Source organism: Pleurodeles waltl, chromosome 8 (genome assembly GCF_031143425.1).
Source record: "Pleurodeles waltl isolate 20211129_DDA chromosome 8, aPleWal1.hap1.20221129, whole genome shotgun sequence".
NCBI lineage: Eukaryota > Metazoa > Chordata > Amphibia > Caudata > Salamandridae > Pleurodeles > Pleurodeles waltl.
In genome coordinates, this window is record NC_090447.1 from 225,898,525 (window position 1) to 225,918,291 (window position 19,767).

Genomic DNA, 19,767 nt, shown 5'->3' on the forward strand with positions numbered 1-19,767 from the left:
AGGACCTACGCTGCAAGTGCTGCTGTGACCTCGGTCTGCAAGAGACAATGGCTCGTGCGTCTGGGGAAAGGGTCCCTGCCTTCACTGCGGAGGAGTTGGAGAAGCTCATCGATGGGGTCCTCACCCAGTACAAGCTACTCTACGGTCCTCCAGACCAACAGGTAAGTACACAGGGAGCATGCTGTATGGGCTATGCGTGTGTGGAGAGGGCTGGTTGTAAGAAGGAAGGGGGCAGAGTTCTGCATGCATGAAAGATGGTGGGTGCATGTGCCACATGGCAAGGGTAGGAATGGGAGCCACCCACTTTGACGGTGCAGTTGGTAATGACTTCTCTTCTTCCCCTGTACATTTCATGTAGGTCAGCGCCCACCAGAAGAAGGATATTTGGCGTGCCATCGCCAAGGACGTCCGGACCCTGGGGGTCCACCACAGACGGAGCACCCACTGCCGGAAGAGATGGGAGGACATTCGCCGCTGGAGCAAGAAGACGGCAGAGGCTTAGCTGGGGATGGCCTCCCAATGTGGGAGGGGTGCCCGTCGAACCATGACCCCCCTGATGTTCAGGATCCTGGCTATGGCCTACCCTGATTTGGATGGGCGCTTGAGGGCATCACAGCAGCCAAAAGGGGGTGAGTACACTCTCATTCTGCTGACATTGCACGCAGTGGAGGTGTCTGGGTGGGGGAGGAGGGCTGTGGGTTTCCCTAGGCCAGGGCAAGTTCCGTAGGCTAGGCCCCTACGTAAGGCATGGCCCTGTGGCCCCCCACCCCACCTCTGTAGAGTGCCAAGTACAGGTATTCATGCCCCTGTGTCATCTATGTTTGCAGATGTCGTACATAGCCTTGTAGGCCATTTCCCAGGAATTGCAGTGTAGAGCCCAACAGTGTGACATAGTGCAGGGGGCTGCTATGTCTTTCTTGTCCGCCAACGGTAGCGGTAATGCATGCACTCAACATGTCTTTCTTCTGTTTACCCCCCCTTTTTTTTGTGGTCTCCCTGTTCTTGTGTGCATTAGCATCATCAGGCGGAGGTGCAGTGGCACCGGAGCACGAGGGAGCTGCATCCCACATGGGCATGGAGGCCCACACTACGGACTCAGAATACACCAGTGGGACGGAGGGCAAGGGGAGCACCACAGCGGTCACAGGATCTGCAACCAGCGACACGGACTCGTCCTCCGATGGGAGCTCCCTTGTGGTGGTGGCACCATCTGTGCCCCCCACTTCAACAGGAACAGCCGCCACCCCCCCTACCAGCACCGCCCTCCCAGCAGCCCCTCAGCCGTCACCCCGTGCCCGCTCACCCAGGAGGGTGGGCATCACCTTCGCCCCAGGCACCTCAGCCCCTGCCCCTGTCACTTCTGCTGCCCTCAGTGAGGAGGCCATTGACCTCATCAGGTCACTCACTGTTGGGCAGTCTACCATTTTGAATGCCATCCAGGGTGTAGAAAGGGAGTTGCAACACACAAATGCATTCCTGGAGGGCATTCATTCTGGTCAGGCTGCCCTTCATCGAACCGTTCAGACTCTGGCCTCAGCACTGATGGCAACCATTGTCCCTGTGTCAAGCCTCTCCCCTCCAACTTCCTCCACCCAGACCCAATCCCCTGTACCTCTGCCTATCCCAAGCACATCATCAGACCAGCCTGCACACACCTCACCACACAAGGGAAGCTCAGGCAAACATAAGCACCACACATCCCACTGGCACTCACGCAAGCATCACACACATACAGACACACCAACATCCACTGCCTCCACTGTGTCCCCCTCCTCGTCGTCTCCCTCCTCCCTCCCAGTCTCGTCTACACTCACACCTGCATGCACTACCTCTACAGCCACTATGTCCCGCACCAGCACACCCAGCAGCACACCCCGCTCACGTGCAGTCACCACCCCCACTACCATACACACGTCCCCTGTGTCCTCTCCCAGTGTGTCTGTGATGCCCCCTCCCAAGATACACAAACGCAGGCACACACCCACCCAATATACACCCACCTCACGACAGCCTCCAGCGCATGCACCTGCACCCAAAGCCACAAAAGTTACAACTCCTACAACCACCTCCTCTTCCTCCACTCCCAAACCCCCTTCAGCTACCCGTCCCAGTGTCTCCAAACAACTTTTCCTGTCCACCCTTAACGTATTTCCCACCACCCCCGTCCAACTCATAGGTCCCATACTAGCACCTCAGCCACAAAATCACAGAGACCAGTGGTGCCTGTTGTCACAGGTATGTGGAGTGTACCGGCCACCATGCCAGCCAGTCTATCACGGAGCCAGAGCACAGCCAGTCCTCCCCCTGTGAAGCACCAGAAGTTGGCCAGGGCCCAGCGGGAGAGGGGGAAGACTCCAGCCACTCAAGACGATCACAGGGGTCCCGGGGGGAGTGTGGACTCTGCTGTGACTCCTCCCAAGGTGGGGAAGGGGCAGAAGAAACCTGCAAAGTCTGGGAGGAGCAGCACGGCGGAGAAGACCGCCATCATCCCCGCTGGCCAGGAGGGCCCTGCCAGCCCCATTGTCGCTGCCCAGGAGGCCCCGCCAGCCACTTCCCAGCTGCCCAGGAGGGCCCCGCCAGCCACTGCCCAGCTGCCCAGGAGGGCCCCACCAGCCACAGCCCAGCTGCCCAGGAGGGCCCCGCCAGCCACAGTCCAGCTGCCCAGGAGGGCCCCGCCAGCCACAGCCCAGCAGCCCAGGAGGGCCCCACCAGCCACAGCCCAGCTGCCCAGTGCCCCGCCAGCCACAGCCCAGCTGCCCAGGAGGGCCCAGCCAGCCACAGCCCAGCTGGGCAATGAAGGATCGCCAGCCCCAGCCCAGCTGGGCAATGAAGGACCGCCAATGCAAGCACCGCTGAACAGGGCAAGGACCGCTGAACAGGGCAAGGACCGCCAAGGCAAGCACCGCTGAACAGGGCAAGGACCGCTGAACAGGGCAAGGACCGCCAAGGCAAGCACCGCTGAGCAAGGCAAGGGCCGCCAAGGCAAGCACCGCTGAACAGGGCAAGGACCGCTGAACAGGGCAAGGACCGCCAAGGCAAGCACTGCTGAACAGGGCAAGGACTGCTGAACAGGGCAACGACCGCCAAGGCAAGCACCGCTGAACAGGGTACTGACCGCTGAACAGTGCAAGGACCGCCAAGTCAAGCACTGCTGAACAGAGCAAGCACCGCTGAACAGGGAAAGCACTGCCAACTCAGCACCGCTAGCCAATGAGTGGCAGGGGTAGTGACGCAACAGGGACCGTCACGGGGTGAGTGAAGCACTCTGGACACCAGTCCCCCTCCAGAGCCAGTGAAGACATGCATCCACTCTGTCTGTCCTGCACAGGATGAAGCACTCTGGGCACCAGTCCCCCTCCAGAACCAGTGGAGACATGCATCCACTCCGTCTGTACTGCACAGGATGAAGCACTCTGGGCACCAGTCCACCTCCAGAACCAGTGGAGACATGCATCCACTCATCTGTCCTGCACATGATGAAGCACTCTGGGCACCAGTCCCCCTCCAGAACCAGTGGAGACATGCATCCACTCTGTCTGTCCTGCACAGGATGAAGCACTCTGGGCACCAGTCCACCTCCAGAACCAGTGGAGACTGTTATCCACTTGAGAGACTGTGGCTTTGCACTCCCCAGGATGGTACAGTGGGCAAATCACCCACTGGAGAGACTTGAGAGACTGTGGCTTTGCACTCCCCAGGATGGTACAGTGGGCAAACCACCCACTGGAGAGACTTGAGAGACTGTGGCTTTGCACCCCCTAGGATAAAGCAGTGGTCAAAGCACCCACTGTAGAGACTTGAGAGACTGTGGCTTTGCACTCCCCAGGATGGTACAGTGGGCAAAGCACCCGCTGTAGAGACTTGAGAGACTGTGGCTTTGCACTCCCCAGGATGGTACAGTGGGCAAGGCACCCACTGTAGAGACTTGAGAGGCTGTGGCTTTGCACTCCCCAGGATACATCAATGGGCATGGAGGCCCCTCATGGATCTGGCATCATGCACTCATCCGGCTGAGGTGCCCCCCTTCCCTTCCCCCTGAGGTGCCTGTTGTATTTCTATCTGATGCCCCTGCAGTGTTCTCTCCGTCATGTTCGGGTATCTTGTGTGGGCCTCGCCCATGCATTTTGGGCCCAGTGGTCCACGGACTATGAATAGTGCAATACCTGGACTACTATTTGTGGTGTATAATTTGTTAATAGTGTATATATGAAGATATTTGTTTACTCTATTTTGATATATTACAATGGTTCCACTAATTTCCTTTTGTCTTTGCATTCTTCTGGGGGGTGTTACTGTAATGTTTGGATGTGCATTGGTTTGTGTGTTGCACTGCGTGAGGGTGGGGATGGGAGTGTTGCGGTGTGTGTCTCTGTATTTTGCCTCCCCCCTCCCCTGTGTCGTAGGTGCAGTCTCACCGTGGTCTTCGCCGCTGGCGTTGGTGCTCCTGGTACAGGAGCAGGAAGATCAGTGCAGGAAGAATATGGAGTTCCGGCTCCATGGTGTCGTCGTTCCCCGTGGAGTGTGTAGAGGTGAGCGTTTTCCCTTTGAAATGGCTGTTTCCGCCGTGTTTTTATCCGTGGTGAATCCGCCCCGGAAAAGGTGGCGAATTGGCCTGTCATAATAGTGTGGGTGGTACATTGTCTCCTGCCTGTCTGTTGGCGGTGACCGCCGCGCTGTTTGTTTGTACCGCCGTGGCGGTCTGAGTGTTAAAGTGGCTGTCTTTGTTTGTGGTTTCCGCCACGGTCGTAATTGCAAACTTTTTACCGCCAGCCTGTTGGCGGTCTTACCGCCGCTTTAACACCGTCTGCCAGGGTTGTAATGACCCCCACAGTGTGGAAAAATGCATGCACCCCTCTGAAGTGCTAAAGATAAATACAAACATTTTCAGTGGAAGAGCAAACCATCCTATCAGAATACTTTGAGAATGGAATGCTCCTGCATGAGACGAATACAAAAAGAGTAATGAAAGCCAGTTAATTAAGAAGAGATATTTCTTAGATTTCCCTTTGCTTTACCTTTGGGGTACACTGTCCCAATTGCAGAGTCCCCCAAGGGTAATGTATAGGGAGAAGTAAAACGGTTATTTAAATAAAAAAATAGTAAAAAATATTTTTTCTCTTAAATATTATTGTAAATTGACTGTATATATCTATTATAAATGTAGAACAAAATAATAAAACACTATACAATTGATTTATTTTTATTTTAATCTTACAATTCTTTCATTATTTTAACTTTAATTAAAAATACTTTTCTGAATTGTAAATTTCAAAAAGCACCTAAAGCCAATATTATGCATTAAATATTTTTATATAGTGGTGTATATAATGATTTAAATTAATTGATTATTTTTATTAGAATCTGATCTTACATTCGGTTGTTACCATATGAGATAATTAAATGATAAATATGCATTATTTTTAGATATTTTTAACATAAAATTATATTCATTTATAGTTGTAACTGGAAAAGTTTGGGAAAAATGCTGCTTAGACTGACTGCCTGTCAAAACACTGACCAGCACATACATGCCTTTCTCAAAGGAACAAAGGGAGGCAGGGCATCCTTTTGGCAATAGTCAAGAAACAATTTCTGTATTGAAGTGTTGGAGATGACGAAATTAGCTTGCAACAGCATTTAGGTTTAGCCTGAGGTGCAGAGGAGAACTGTCAGGTAGATTGAATATTCCTTCTTAAAAAAAAATCCCATCATGTTGTACAAGGGTGTGAACCAGCCTATGGGCTTTTGCTAGAAATAGGTAGGCCTGACAGTAGTGAAAAACGACTTTCTGAGTTTTTCACTGCCAGTACCTATACAGCTGAAAGTCATATTTCCTAACTTTCAAATGCAATGCATCGTGCTCTAAGGGTTATTGATGGCCTACTTCAGGGGTGACTTATATGTATTAAAAAGGGATGTTTACATCTGGAAAAAAGGTTTATTTTGCTTGATGGAAATGGCAATTTAAAACTGCACACAGGCTCCTATTACAGATCTGAGGCATTTTTTAAAGGGCTAGTTCAGCGGGTGGCACAATAAGTGCTACAGGCCCACGAGTGGTATTGAATTTACTGGTCCTGAGTATATGTAATGCCAGTTTACTAGGAGCTTACAAATTCATTAAATGTGCCAATGGGGTGTAAGCCAATTTTACCAGGTTTAGAAGAGAAAGCACAAACACTTTAGCACTGGTTAGCAGTATTAACGTGCACAGAGCCCTACTACCAACAAAATTGAAAATTCAGAAAAATGGGAGGAGTGAATGGAAAAAGTTTGATGATGACCCTACTGAGACGTCCAAGTCCAATAGTTGTCTAAAATCAACTAATTCAAACATTCTAAAGTCTGCTGTCAACAGATCTCAGTGAACACAATGGCCCAGATTTACAAGCTGCCTGCGCCGCACATGCATCATTTTTTTTTTACACATTGGCGGCGTAGGCTGCTGACTCATTTCTACACATTGTTGGTTTTACATGACTTTGTAGTTATAGAGTAAGGCAATGCAGTGCAAGTTGCTGTGCTGCTTTACTTTGCATCGGGGAGACTTTTCAATGGGTGTTACTACGTAACACCCATGGATTTTGATGTATTCCCAGATTTACATGAAGTTGTAAACCTAGGAATGCGTCAACACCCTATGCCACCCCCGGGGTGGCATAGAAGTGACGCAACAGAGAGAAATAGTTTCATTGCTCCCTGTTTTTTTCCTCTATGTGCTGAATTTTGCAGCAAGCATAGAAAGAGGAAAGCACGTTTTGGGATTGGAGGAAAGTGCCCCTTCTTGCACAAAAACAATCATCCCAGCAGTGCATGCACGCTTGCACAATGGTGTAAGGGTGCTTGCATTGGTGCACAGCAGCAATTTGTGTGACAGCACAAGGGAAAAGGACAGGAATGCGTTGTATCTTGTAGATATGGCACATTCCTGCCCTTTTGTTTTGGCGCGGGGCAACGCAACAAGAAGGCTTGTGGTGCTGCCCTGAGCCAAAACATTGTAAATCTGGCCCAATCTCTATAGACAAAACAGAGCCAGAGAAATATAACTTTGTTGTCTCCACTATTTTGAGTCTAACCGGCAGGTTCCTGGATGTTAGAACTATCACAATTGCATCTGGTGGTCCTGTCAAACACCATACAGAAGACCAGCACCCCAGAGTGGATGTCCAGCCTAATCAGGCCATTACACAACCATTTTGTCTCCTGCAGAGACTATTAATTGTTCACCAAAGGGTCAGCGCATAAGGGGTTTGATTGTATCATGGTCTTTTTCTCAGGGAAAGTCTCCAGAGCAGAACAAAATGCCTCGCTTGGGTAGTTCCCTATGACTATGCTTGGACAGAGGAGGGACTATGACCATTAGTCTCCACTTGCAAAGGCTGCATAAAGTGGTTGGAAGACAGAAATACTTGCAAGCTCATCCATTGACATGCGTCAAGATCTGAAGGGAACAGAACTGTCTGGCTATGGCTGCGTAGGAATGGGCTCTAGGTCAAACTTACAAGAAAAATGCCTTTGTGCCCAATGAATAGGTCAGTTGGACCCCCATAAAAATATAAAGAAAGGGTTAAAAAGCATTTTCTTTGAAAGCAAGGAAACAATGGGTCCCATGACTGAGTTAAATGTAATGCTGAGAGCCACCAAATCAGCTGAGCCACAAGATTGTCCCAGTAGCCCTCTTGGTACTTCATGAACTTTGCATACTGTGCCATGTATGCTCCACAAGGTCACTGGCACCGGTATTGGAAATAATTGAGCGTGGAGTCATCCAGAACCAGCTGTGGGCCCACAGGAAGCCATAGGAGCCCCTATCAGACATTCTGGAATGTCACCCTAAATCTCTCAGGTTCAGAAAAGGGTGACCCGGGAAGAGTTTTGTAAATTTTTCAAACACTTATGGAGAAGGAATTTTAGCATATTGGTGCGTGAAGTTCTGTTGTAAAGTACTGAGAGTGCCTCTCAACCTTGTATAAAGACGCTCAAGCACTATAGTGTTTTGACTAATGACAACTTTAACACATTCTTATTGATAATACATTACTGCTTGTTCCCATCATGTCAGGGAAAAATGGAACCATCTTCAAAGGCTTTATCTGCACTGTATGTGATCATATATTTTGTATCTGATTAGTACTATTGTAGCCTAAGAAAGCAAGTTGGCCTGACCTTTGATTAATGCAGTTGCATGTAATAGGAGAGGTCCAACCACAAATGCATAAAACTTGTTCTTGCCTAAGGTCGTAATGCTACCCGAAGTAATTATCAGTGTCTGAGATTAGTTCAAGAATTACAGCCATCACTTTTTTGTATTCTCTATCGTGATGCCCTAAGTTCAATCGGTATGCCTAAACATACATCCCATGCTCACTATGCCACTGGAACCAAGCTGCAACCAACTGAAGAGGCCCAAATAGAACAAACCCATTCTTGGCTGGCTTGTGTTCCAGTTCAGAGAAGATGGTAGTGTTCCTATTGCTACAGAATTAAGGCTGATTTGAAAATGGCTGTTCTAATCTGAGGTGGTATGATGGACAAAAGCATTATGCACTGGTCTGTGGTCCAAGTGAATACCAATGTCTGGGATCAATTCAAGAATTCCATGTATCATTTTTTATAATCTCCACTGGCATAAACAGATTAAATACATGCTGCAAATGTTGCCCTGTGAGGACCACCAGTGGGGGGGCATGCTGTCAGCATTAAAAAGCATTGTTTATTATCTGGTAAACTCTGAGCACCAGAGGAATATCATCAGTCTAATCATAAAGATAGAACGACAAAGCTGGTGACTTCTATCCATTGTTCAATGTCATTTTCTTTGAAAATGTATCTGGAATAGAATAGAATCACATACAGTGATAGTTACTGTTTTCCCAATTAAGAAAGCCCTACCCTGCACACCCAACAAATCAGGGGGATGGGGTGGTCTTTTACCCGTCACATTCTACAAGGAAAACTATCCAGGGCATAGCTTGGATAACTCTCTCACCATTGCCTCGATAGAAAGGATTTATATAATGGTTTGTGAATCCCCACATATTCGTAGACATTTCCTTACTTCCAAGACATTCCAGACCATGCTTTGAAATAACAATTTCCCGCATATTTAATGGGATTCACTACTGTTGAAATCGTCTACACTTGTGAAGGACAAATGCAAAGTAATAAACTGGTTTATGCTTTCAAGGAATCTGGTTATGAATTTCTGAAAGAAGAACTGCATTTTTTTTGGGTGGTAATCTTATATCTAGGTGTTCTGAAATTGAAGTGATGGTGTTATATATAGACTGCATATGAAATGGTGTGGATGACCATAAAATACATTTCTATTAATGGATGGAATATGATGACACATATCTTTATATACACTGGTCCAAGAAAACAGAAATAACACACATATTTCCAGGATCTAGAGGATAAGGCTTTAGACAAAACATGTCTAACCCTCAGAGACAAGAAATGTGTAGCTTCAGGCATCACATAGTAAAGCTATATGTAAGGTGACTTCTAAATTACATAGACAGGTCCTACATTGTATAGTAATCATACAGGGTCACAGATATTAGGGATATTCATTAAAGACAACTGAGCTATCCCTCGGGTTACACAGGTCTTACACACATTAGTTTTAAGATTGCAGAACTCTAACTATAAATTCAACTGTTTACGGGCCAAGGTCTCATGTATCTGAATGTTTGAAAAAAGTACCATACAGGCTTGAAATTCAGACATATTGTTCTTCATGCTACTTACAGGCATTTGTTTTAGAGACCAGAGCTCTGCCTTACGTTAATGTGAATTGACATGTTTAGTCGTAGATAGCAAACATATCCCATAAGATATAAACCACGTACAGGATCAAGGTCATATATGGCAGTATATGTACCATGTCACTAAACTGACATGTTCAGGTGCATATATATCCCAGATATGTTTCATGTTACACAGAGGGAAGGTCACAGACCTAGCCTTCAAGTTATGTTGATCATTTTTTTCATTACTAATTAATAAAATATGTGTAGCCTGGGTATGAGAAAATGACCCCTTTTTCAGGTTCACATATATTATTTGCTGAATGTTAGGGCTGTTTTGTTTACTCTGTACACTGGGGCACTGCTGTCCAGTGCCCAGTATATATATTCTGACCCTTAAAACGTGTAGAGATTGGCAAATCCCGGATGTGTTTAGGTGAGAAAGTACCTTAGGTAAGAAAGTGCCTCTTTTTGCAGGGTCAACCCCGTTCTTGTGAACTAATGTTGACTCAATTTCACTCTGTTCACTAGGACACTGCTGATCAGGTACCAGTGCATGTGCTCTGCCCCCTAAAGCATGTTGGAATTGGCTAACGTTTAAATGGCATATTTAACTTCTTCTTGTGTCACCCACTAGTGTGACCAGGAAACCTGAATCAAGCCTATCAATGTTGCCTAGCTGTTACAGTTTAAAACCTGTGGTACAACACATGAAAATATACCCTTTTTGACAGAAAAAATCTTAATTTTTAATGTTAATACATTGCCCTATATATGACTTGTAGCTTACAAGGCAGAGTACATAGTCTTTCAAAGTAGGTTAGGAACTGTGACTACCACCAAAAGACTATGGCCCATATTTATCCTTTTTGACGCAAATCAGTGCTAGGGCAGATTTGCATCAAAAAGTTTACTGCCGGCTAACGCCATTCCAACATGCCAGCCGGCAGCCTTATTTATGGAATTACGTTAGCCGGTGATGCGGCCTGGGTAGCGTCAAATTAAATGATTGTAACTGGGCAGCGGAGGCGAACGGAAGACTGGGGGTTGTGTGCCAAAGAATGGTGCAAGTCAGGTTAGAGTCAAAAATATTGGCTCTAACCTGACTTGTGCCATTTTTTGATGCACAACCCCCATGGAAATGACTCCTGTCTTAGCAAAGACAGGAGTCATGCCCCCCTGCCCAATGGCCATGCCCGGGGGACTTCTGTCCCCCGGGCATGGCCATTAGGCACAGTGGCATGTAAGGGGGCCCAAGTTAGGCCCCCCTATGCCACTTAAAAAATAAAATATATATACTTACCTGCACCCACCATGGATGGGTACCCCCATCCATGGGTGTCCTCCAGGGGTGGCCGAGGGTGGCAGGGTGTGTCCCTGGGTGCAGGGAAGGACACCTGTGGACTGCTTCCATGGTCCCCCACCATGGAAATGAGCCCACAGGTCACTTAACGCCTGCCCTGACCCAGGCATTAAAAAACAGCGCAAATCCGGCTGGGCACCATGTTTTAAAGCCCACCTCCTCCTGTGCATCATTTTGAATCCAGAGGATAAATAAGGCGCACATGCCTTAAAGTCATTTTTTGCACGGGAACACCTACCTTGCATGTCATTAGCACAAGGTAGGTTTTCACGTACAAAAAATGACTCAAACTCCATAACTTTGGCACTAGACGGCGCAAACAGAGTATAAATATGGACCTTTGTTCACAGTAGCAAGGCTGGCTGGTTGATAAAGAACATTGGGAATCAATACTACATTTTAATTCTGCTATCACCGATTAGGGACTAGTTGGCATAAAAACGTAACTCAATGCTGAAGCCATTTTTTAAATAAATATTAAGGAACTTAACTTTTAGTAATAGCCCCCTTAAAGTTCATGGGGATAATTACATTAGCCCTCCAACTTAAGCCAAGCTGGTGAACAACCCCTGATGAGGTGTGAAGACTGCTCCAAAAGCAGTGACAAAGACTTGAGATTGTGATGGGTGTTTTCTTTCCCTGGCAGGAAGATCATATAGGCCCAAGAAATTAATCTATTTCAAAGGGGCGATCTCTGCAACAAGCAAATGCTATGCAACAGCTGGATAGGACCAACCGTTGTTCATCCATGTCTGGAAGGCATTAAACCTTTGGTGGTGTAGCTGCCAGAAGAACTGGTTTGATCTGACCAAGGAAAAGGGCACTTCTCACTATACTGTCCACATCTCTGGGTGGACACCCAGGCTCTGAAGAAGAGAGAAGAGCTTCCCGATGTTGTTTTGAAAGTGAGGGACACTGTGGGATAGTTTTCAGTAGGTCTATCAGAAACTGCTGCAAAAGTGGATAGGGTTATCCTAGGGGTTTTTAACCCAATGTTTAGGGAAGGTCCAGGAAGCACTCTCAACTACAAGCTAGTGTTGTAAATATGGGATCCCAAGTCTCCCTCTTTAGAAAACTCTTGACCTGTAGAAGAACAGGAGAAGGAATGACACTGTTTCTGTTATTTGAGATCCTTGTGTTGACCTGAAAGGCTGGGTGTACATCCATGTAAACCCAATACAATGAAACAGACTCCAAAGGTCAGTTGGTGGACCTTTGCATGCTTCAGGGCCACAACAAGCTTCAAGAGGCCTCTTCCCTGAATGGATCAGCTTATCAGTACTAAATGGACCCAGTACTAACTGGGCCTGACCTGGACTCTGCTGGTGACTTCTGCTGGGATGAGTCTTTACCCCTGATCCTGAGGTCCTGGAGCCCTGGGCTGTGCCACATAGGACTTCTCCCAAATGCTGGGCTTTATACACTTTTTGGAATTCAAGACCTCAGAGGACTGGGAAAAATTATATTGCTGGGCTGAAGGAAGAGGTTTCTCCTACTCCAAGCTTCTCAACAACAGCAAATCTAGTCCAGCAGCTTCTTGGTGAGAATGTTGGTAAGTATGTAAATAAGTCTATTACAATATATACACCATGAACATTACAGTAGATGTTACAATACAAAACAGTTTAAATCAATCAGTGATAGTATTTCAACATTTCCCCAGAAGGCTAAGCCACAGTGCAGACTAAAATTACAATTCACAACATTCATGACAGAGATAACCTTCATATAACACATTTCTGAAAGAAACTGAGAATAGTGCAGCAATTGTAGGTGTTGAAACAGTAAAATGCCAAGTGCCTGTAAAATCTTTTAAAAGTGACTTATTGGGTGAGTCCTTTGGACTAAAGCCACATATGGCCAGGTATTGCCGAGGCCTCCCAGCACCAAACACCTCTCACCCCCCCTTGCGTAAGCTTGAATGAAATCCTTAGATGCACTTCACTTTGGGATTTGGGGTCGTAAACCCCCGGCCATATTTTTATTGACAAAAATATTGTTAATCATAATCAAAATCACGTTCACAAGGTATTTACAGAGTTCAAGGGATGCCTAGCCTTAACAGAGTATGCTAATACATCCCCATTTCTGTCACTGACTAAAAACCGTTCGCTCCTGTGTATACAATGTTGGTGGCTGTGAAAGTGATCATGACTGTTTTCTCATACCACAAACCCTGCCCCTCCTTATGCTACAAATCCCAGGGGTAGTATCTTCATTAGGTTGTTCTCGTACCTTCCAAACTGGATTGCTGTGGCGGGGGCCCGGCTGCCGGCTTGGATACCTACCTCAGGCGCCCGTGACCCTGAGACTCCACCACCCCCAAGGACCAATGCTCACTTCAGACTTTCTGCGCAGGCACGGGTGGTTGGCCCTAGGGGCCAGAAGCCAGCGACCGCTCACAACCCCCTGCGCCCCTGAGTGTCATCCACACTTCCCAGCCAGCACCCATTGAAGGGTCCAACTAGCTTGTCACCCAATTATTTAATAAAAAGGGTACCCATTTATATTCCCAGTCATGATTTCACCCTGTCACGGTCCCACATCGTTGCCCGACGATGTGGCCTCCTCCTCCAGGAAGAGGTCACATATGCTGAGAGAGACAGGGGAGTATATTCTCTAAAAACATTTCATAGCCTACTTGCGAAAAACCTGTCTCCTTTAATGCATCCATGTGAGATCACAGCCAAACTTGGAGTCCGAAACAACTTGGCCAATTTGCTATTGATTCTTCTCACTGAGTCATTGAGGGCTTTCACTGAGATCTCGCCCCTCCAGAGCAAACGCGGAATCATGTTCGACCAAGCAAGGACAGCCTGTGGGAATTTTTTGGCCAACCAACCAATTTCGGATATTGCCAGTTCAAACAGCCACCGGCGTCCCAGAGCAACCAGATTATTTCCCCCAAGGTGCAGCACAATGATGTCCGGTGATGAGTAGCTCAAATTGGGCATTGAATCCAGGAATGTCCTTAATTGAGTGAGCCGCAGCCCGCCTCAACCAAAGAAAGAGATGCAGAAACCAGCCTGATATCATAGTGATGCAAAGGTACTCATTGCTAATAGTTCACCTGCACTTCGGACATGGGAATGCCCGATTACCCACACCTTGATGATACCAGCAACTCCTGTGTGCACCAGAGTCCTTGGAACTGTCAAATACTTGTGGTGGGTGTCTACAAAGAGTACAAAGAAAGTGAGGTGTCAAGGACATTAACTCATAGCATTTGCAGTCTCACATATTGCTTGTAGCAATCTGATGACCACCTTCCAATTCTCTTAAGCCCATTGCCACAGCCGCTGTGGCTGCCCCTATTTTAAAGGAGTGAGTGCCAAAATCTGAGGCATCAAAACCCGCTGCCAGAAGGGAGCGCTTGAGTACCTGTGAGAATTGGTATCTAGTAGGTGGCGTGCCGTCCGCAGGCCCCAAAACTGCACCCGTCTCCCCTGGAGCGCGCTAGAATATGGTCCCCATTTCCATCCTGATCCACCTTAGAGCAGGGAACAGTAATCACCAGACACCCAGTCCCCTCCGGCCAATGAATACTCGCCGACTGCAGACCCCGCGAGTTGTCCCTTTTATTGCATGCGACCAGTTCACCCAATTTAAAAGCACCATAAAAGGCAAGGGTAAAGGCTGACTTAAATAAGGTGACCTCCCAGGGAGAAGTACAAACACTTTTCAAACACGACTAGCAAGGCCCCCAACTTTGGCACATCAATGAGCCGCCGAGCGTCCAGCTTAGAGCCTTCAATGCACTGCCATCCCCAAAGGGCCCTTCTTACCAAAAATTATTTTGTACCATTGGGTAGCCCCCATAGTTGCGCAAAGAAAGAAATAGCAGTGGACTAATGCCTGGCGCACACAATTGACTTCCTCTCAGCCCTCAAAACTTCTAAAATGCCAAGATTGAAGCTGGATCAAAACAAGTTGACAATACCGCCCCACCCCTGAAATCAACATATGCTGCAAATGCTCCCTGGTAAGCCTTCAGCATTCTGGGTGCTAAGCTGACTGCCACGAGGTCCGGTATTCCTTGGCACCAATCTGCTACAGATGCTCTGGAAACGGCGTTGGGAACTCCTCCACTGCGGGGAGGTGAGACCTGAAAACCTGCATCTTAAAAAGGGAGAGTACATCAGCAGCATTATTCAGCGCTCCAGGTACGTGCTTAGCTCTGAAGGTCACATTCAACCTTAAACAAATAATACTATCTCTTTCAGCAGCCTTAAGTTCATCTTGCACTTAGCTGCTTGATGGTTAATGTACACAACAACTGACATATTTTCTGACCAGAAAATCACTGACTGAATCCTAAATCCCTCTGGCCAAATAGACAAAGCCACTAAAATTGGGGACAGCTCCAAGAAACCAATATTAGCCACTAGGCCCTCCTGGTCCTAGTATAAGGGCCATCGCTGAGCACACCATGCTGTACCAAATATAGCCCCAAAGCCTTTGCTTCCAGCTGCATCAGTAAAAAGTCCCAATTCCTCATTGAACCTCGGCGGACTGGACCACACCACCGTCCCATTAATGTCACGCAGAAAGGTTTCCCAAATCCTCATATCTTCTTTGACTTCATTGGAAAGCCTGGTTTGATGATGCTTGACTTTTAACACTGACATGGCTTGGGTAATTGACAGAGAAAGGGAGCGCCCCATGGGTATGATTCGCAGTACAAAGTTGAGTTACCCAAGCAAGTACTGCAACTGATGAAGTGTCACCGTCTGTACACTTGGGCAAGACCGCAACATGTGTGAAAAAGATACCACATTCTCCCATGGCAATCTGGACACACCTGCCACTGAATCCAACTCTATCCCTAGGAATTCAATCATGATACAGGGGCCCGCTGTATTTCCTCCCTCAAGTGGAACCCCAAATTCCCTCATGAGTTTTTTGAATACGTCCAATGCACCAGCACATTGATTAGATCCAGTGGGCCCCAGAAAAAGGAAATTATCCAAGTATTGTAAAACCCACCTATGCCGCACCCTGTCCCTAAATACCCACTCAAAAAAGGTTCTACATTTCTCAAAATAGGAAGATGACACAGAGCAGCACATACACCAAAGTAATACTTTCCATCCCCCTGGAAATCCAACAAACGGAAGTCCTCGGGATGCACTGCCAACAACTGAAATACAGATTCAATATCCGATTTTGCCGTCAAAGCCCCAGGCCCTAGCTCCTGTAGCATTTGAATTGCCTGATCCAAAGAAGCATACCTAACCGAACACAATGCCCCATCGATGGCCTCATTCACTGACTGCCCCTTTGGAACAGACAGATTGTGAATCAGTCTGAACTCCCATGGCTTTTTCTTGAGGACTACCCCTAAAGGAGAACAAAGAAAGCCCTGCATGGGAATTTCAACAAAGGGCCCCGCCACTCACCCCAAATCCAGTATCTTCTTGATTTTCTTACTTGTCACTCCGGGGTTAGAACGCAAAGACAGCTGATTCTTACAATGGGGCGAGCCAACATAGTCCTGAGCCGGTACTCTGAAACCGTCCTTAAAGCCCAAATACAACACCTGCATAGCTTCTTGGTTGGGGAAAATGTTAAGCCAAGGGACTATAGCCAAAAGATTAACAGGGGATGAAGCCTTAACAATAGGTACTGTGTGACCCACGCACCCTAAATCGTCAATCTTGTTTCTTGGCACCTTTATCTTGTGATTTTTTAAAACAGTTGAATTCTGGGTGGGAGGCCTGGCCACAAAAAGAACAGCAGTGCTTAAAATGGCATGTCCTGGGGGACTACAAGCAAGTGCAGTGGTTGAAATCCCAGCAGGCCCCCCTCTTGGCCCCAGTACCCCCTGAGGCTCCTGAGCCATTCCCTATAGGCCCAAGAAAGGGCTGCTGACCTGGCCCCGGAGTGCGATTGGTATAATGCAACCAAGTGATTATGTGTATCTGATCCCATGCCAACAAAGGCTTAACTGCCTTAATTCTCCTGGATTCCTTATCATATTCCTTCCATGCCGTGCCATGATAGTCATCGTGCGCCCACAAGATCCTGTTCTGATAGCAAGCTAACTGCACACCTAAGTCACTGAAACGTTCAGCTAGAATGGCCTGATAAATGTAGAATGCTCTAACCCAGTTGGACAAAGACTCCTCCACTCTCCTTCCTTGTGGCCCATGCCCACACTCTTTGCTACGCCGCACCTCCTCCTTCTTAGCTTTGTCAACCTGTAAATCAAAAATATCAATGTACGCCCCCTTCCAAATTGTCCCCTAACTGTTCATGCTCTGAGAAAATATCTCCCAAGTCCTTAAGGGGCCAAGGGTGACCAGTACCTGCACTTGTGGTTCCCCAGGCCACCAAAGTCGTTGCTGTAGAGGTCACTACCGCTGGGGGATTAACTGCCTGCACTGCGGGTGCGCATGATGCAGAAGTAAGTGGTTGTGCTTCAGATGCCACATCAGTAGTCAACTGGCCCCCCACTGTAGGGGTTGGGGAGAAGGAGCTGGCCCCTTGCACCCCCTGCTAGTGTTTGACTCTGGCCTTTTTTCTTGAGACCCCTGGGCACCCTTTGAAGTGCCCAACCTGGAAACCAATTGTCGCATCAGTTCCCTAACATCTCCCTCATTAGCCAATGACAATGGGCCATTAAATTGGTGGATAGCAACCCCATCTCAGACAGCCATGGCAATACAGACTTCAAGTGGTCTACAAGATCCTGCTGACTGGCCTCCCCAGTGTCTTTACCCTCAACTGTGTTTTGTGGCGGGACCACAACGCCCGCAGTTTGCACTGCCGCCTGACTCTGGCCCCCACCCCCAACATGTCCCGCATCCACTACCGGTGATGCACTAACCTCAGGCCGTGTTGAAGCTAGATTGACACCGTTACCAACCTGCACATCGGTAGCCCCTGTCCGTCTCCCCCCAGCGCCCTTACCCTTCCTCTGCCCTCGCACCCTCTTCGGAGCTGGGGGGATTGCCTCGCTAGATGGTATTCCCACCCGCTGGGGCACATCCTCTTTAGAGGAAGCACTCACCCCTGAAGAAGAAGTCTGGGCCTTCATGGATGCTATGGCTTGATCCATAGCGTCCATCCTAAGCATCCATCCTAAGAATCAGGGCATCAAGGAGCTCTTCTGTTCGTGACCGTTTCTCAGCCATGACCCATGCACTGACACTAGAACAGGCAAATCTATAAATCGGCCCCTACAAGGAAACAACTCCAAACAGGAAATCGCTCTCCGACACCAATGGGACTACCCTTGCAAAGAAAGCACTTAGGCGGTCATTCTGACCTTGGCGGACGGCGGAGGCCGTCCGCCAAGGTACCGCCGTCAGAACACCGCACCGCGGTCGAAAGACCGCGGCGGTGATTCTGACATTTGCCCTGGGCTGGCGGGCGGCCGCCAAAAGGCCGCCCGCCAGCCCAGGGCAAATCAACCTTCCCACTAGGATGCCGGCTCAGAATTGAGCCGGCGGAGTGGGAAGGTGCGACGGGTGCAGTTGCACCCGTCGCGTATTTCAGTGTCTGCTGGGCAGACACTGAAATACTTTTTGGGGCCCTCTTACGGCATGGGCACGGCAGGGGCCCCCAGGGGCCCCGCGGCACCCCCTACCGCCATCCTGTTCATGGCGGGAGAGCCGCCATGAACAGGATGGCGGTAGGGGGTGTCTGAATCCCCATGGCGGCGGAGCGCGCTCCGCCGCCATGGAGGATTCAGACGGGCAGCGGAAAGTCGGCGGTAGCCCGCCGGCTTTCCGCTTCTGGCCGCGGCTGTACCGCCGCGGTCAGAATGCCCGGCGGAGCACCGCCAGCCTGTTGGCGGTGCTACCGCCGACCTCCGCCCTGGCGGTAATTACCGCCAGGGTGAGAATGAGGCCCTTAATGTCTAACAGGTATAACAAAGGGCATCTCCCCTCCACTTTACATTTAGGGGCCCCACACCCTATCTACCAAGAAAATCAGGACCACCAATGCTCCCAACACAAAATTGGCCAGGTGGACGCTCACCCAGTAGTCCAGGAACCCCACAGGGGCCACCACCGAGGGTAACTCAGGTCAGCTGAGCTAAGCTCAAACCTGTACGGCCCCCGTGAGGCACGCTGGGCCACTCGCATCATCCTCTTCTTCCCTTAAATGCTGCCGAAATAAACCTGAAATTATGAAGTTGGAAAATGGAGGCAAATCAATGATTAGCCCAGCCATTAGGAAGTACTTTCAGCGGCTGCAGACCTCGCCTAGCTAACTGGGGCTAGCACTCTCTTGGGCAGCCAATAAAGGTTGTTTTGTCCATGATTTGATGAAACAGAATGTAATCATTGGGAGATCACCCTTCATGCAAAAAAAATACTTGGCAGCCAGTTCAAATGCCAAATAGGATAAACAGTGGTTGTAGCCAGTATCTGAGTTTAATGAAGGGGCTGCGACAAATGGAGAGGAGTTGTAATAGTGCTTCTTGATGAAGCAAACACAGTCTGCATATACTACAAGGTGAAATTACTACCGCTTTTAGGAGTAAGTCTTGCAAAGAGCACAGCCCAAGGCATACTAGCATAAGCCTTAGTTCAAAACAGCTTTTATAGCTTTCAGCCAGACAACTGAAGTGCTGCAACTGCTTATAGTAGTTAATCCTCACCCAAGTGTGACTTGTAAGCCAGTTTTTTCCTTGTCGCCAAG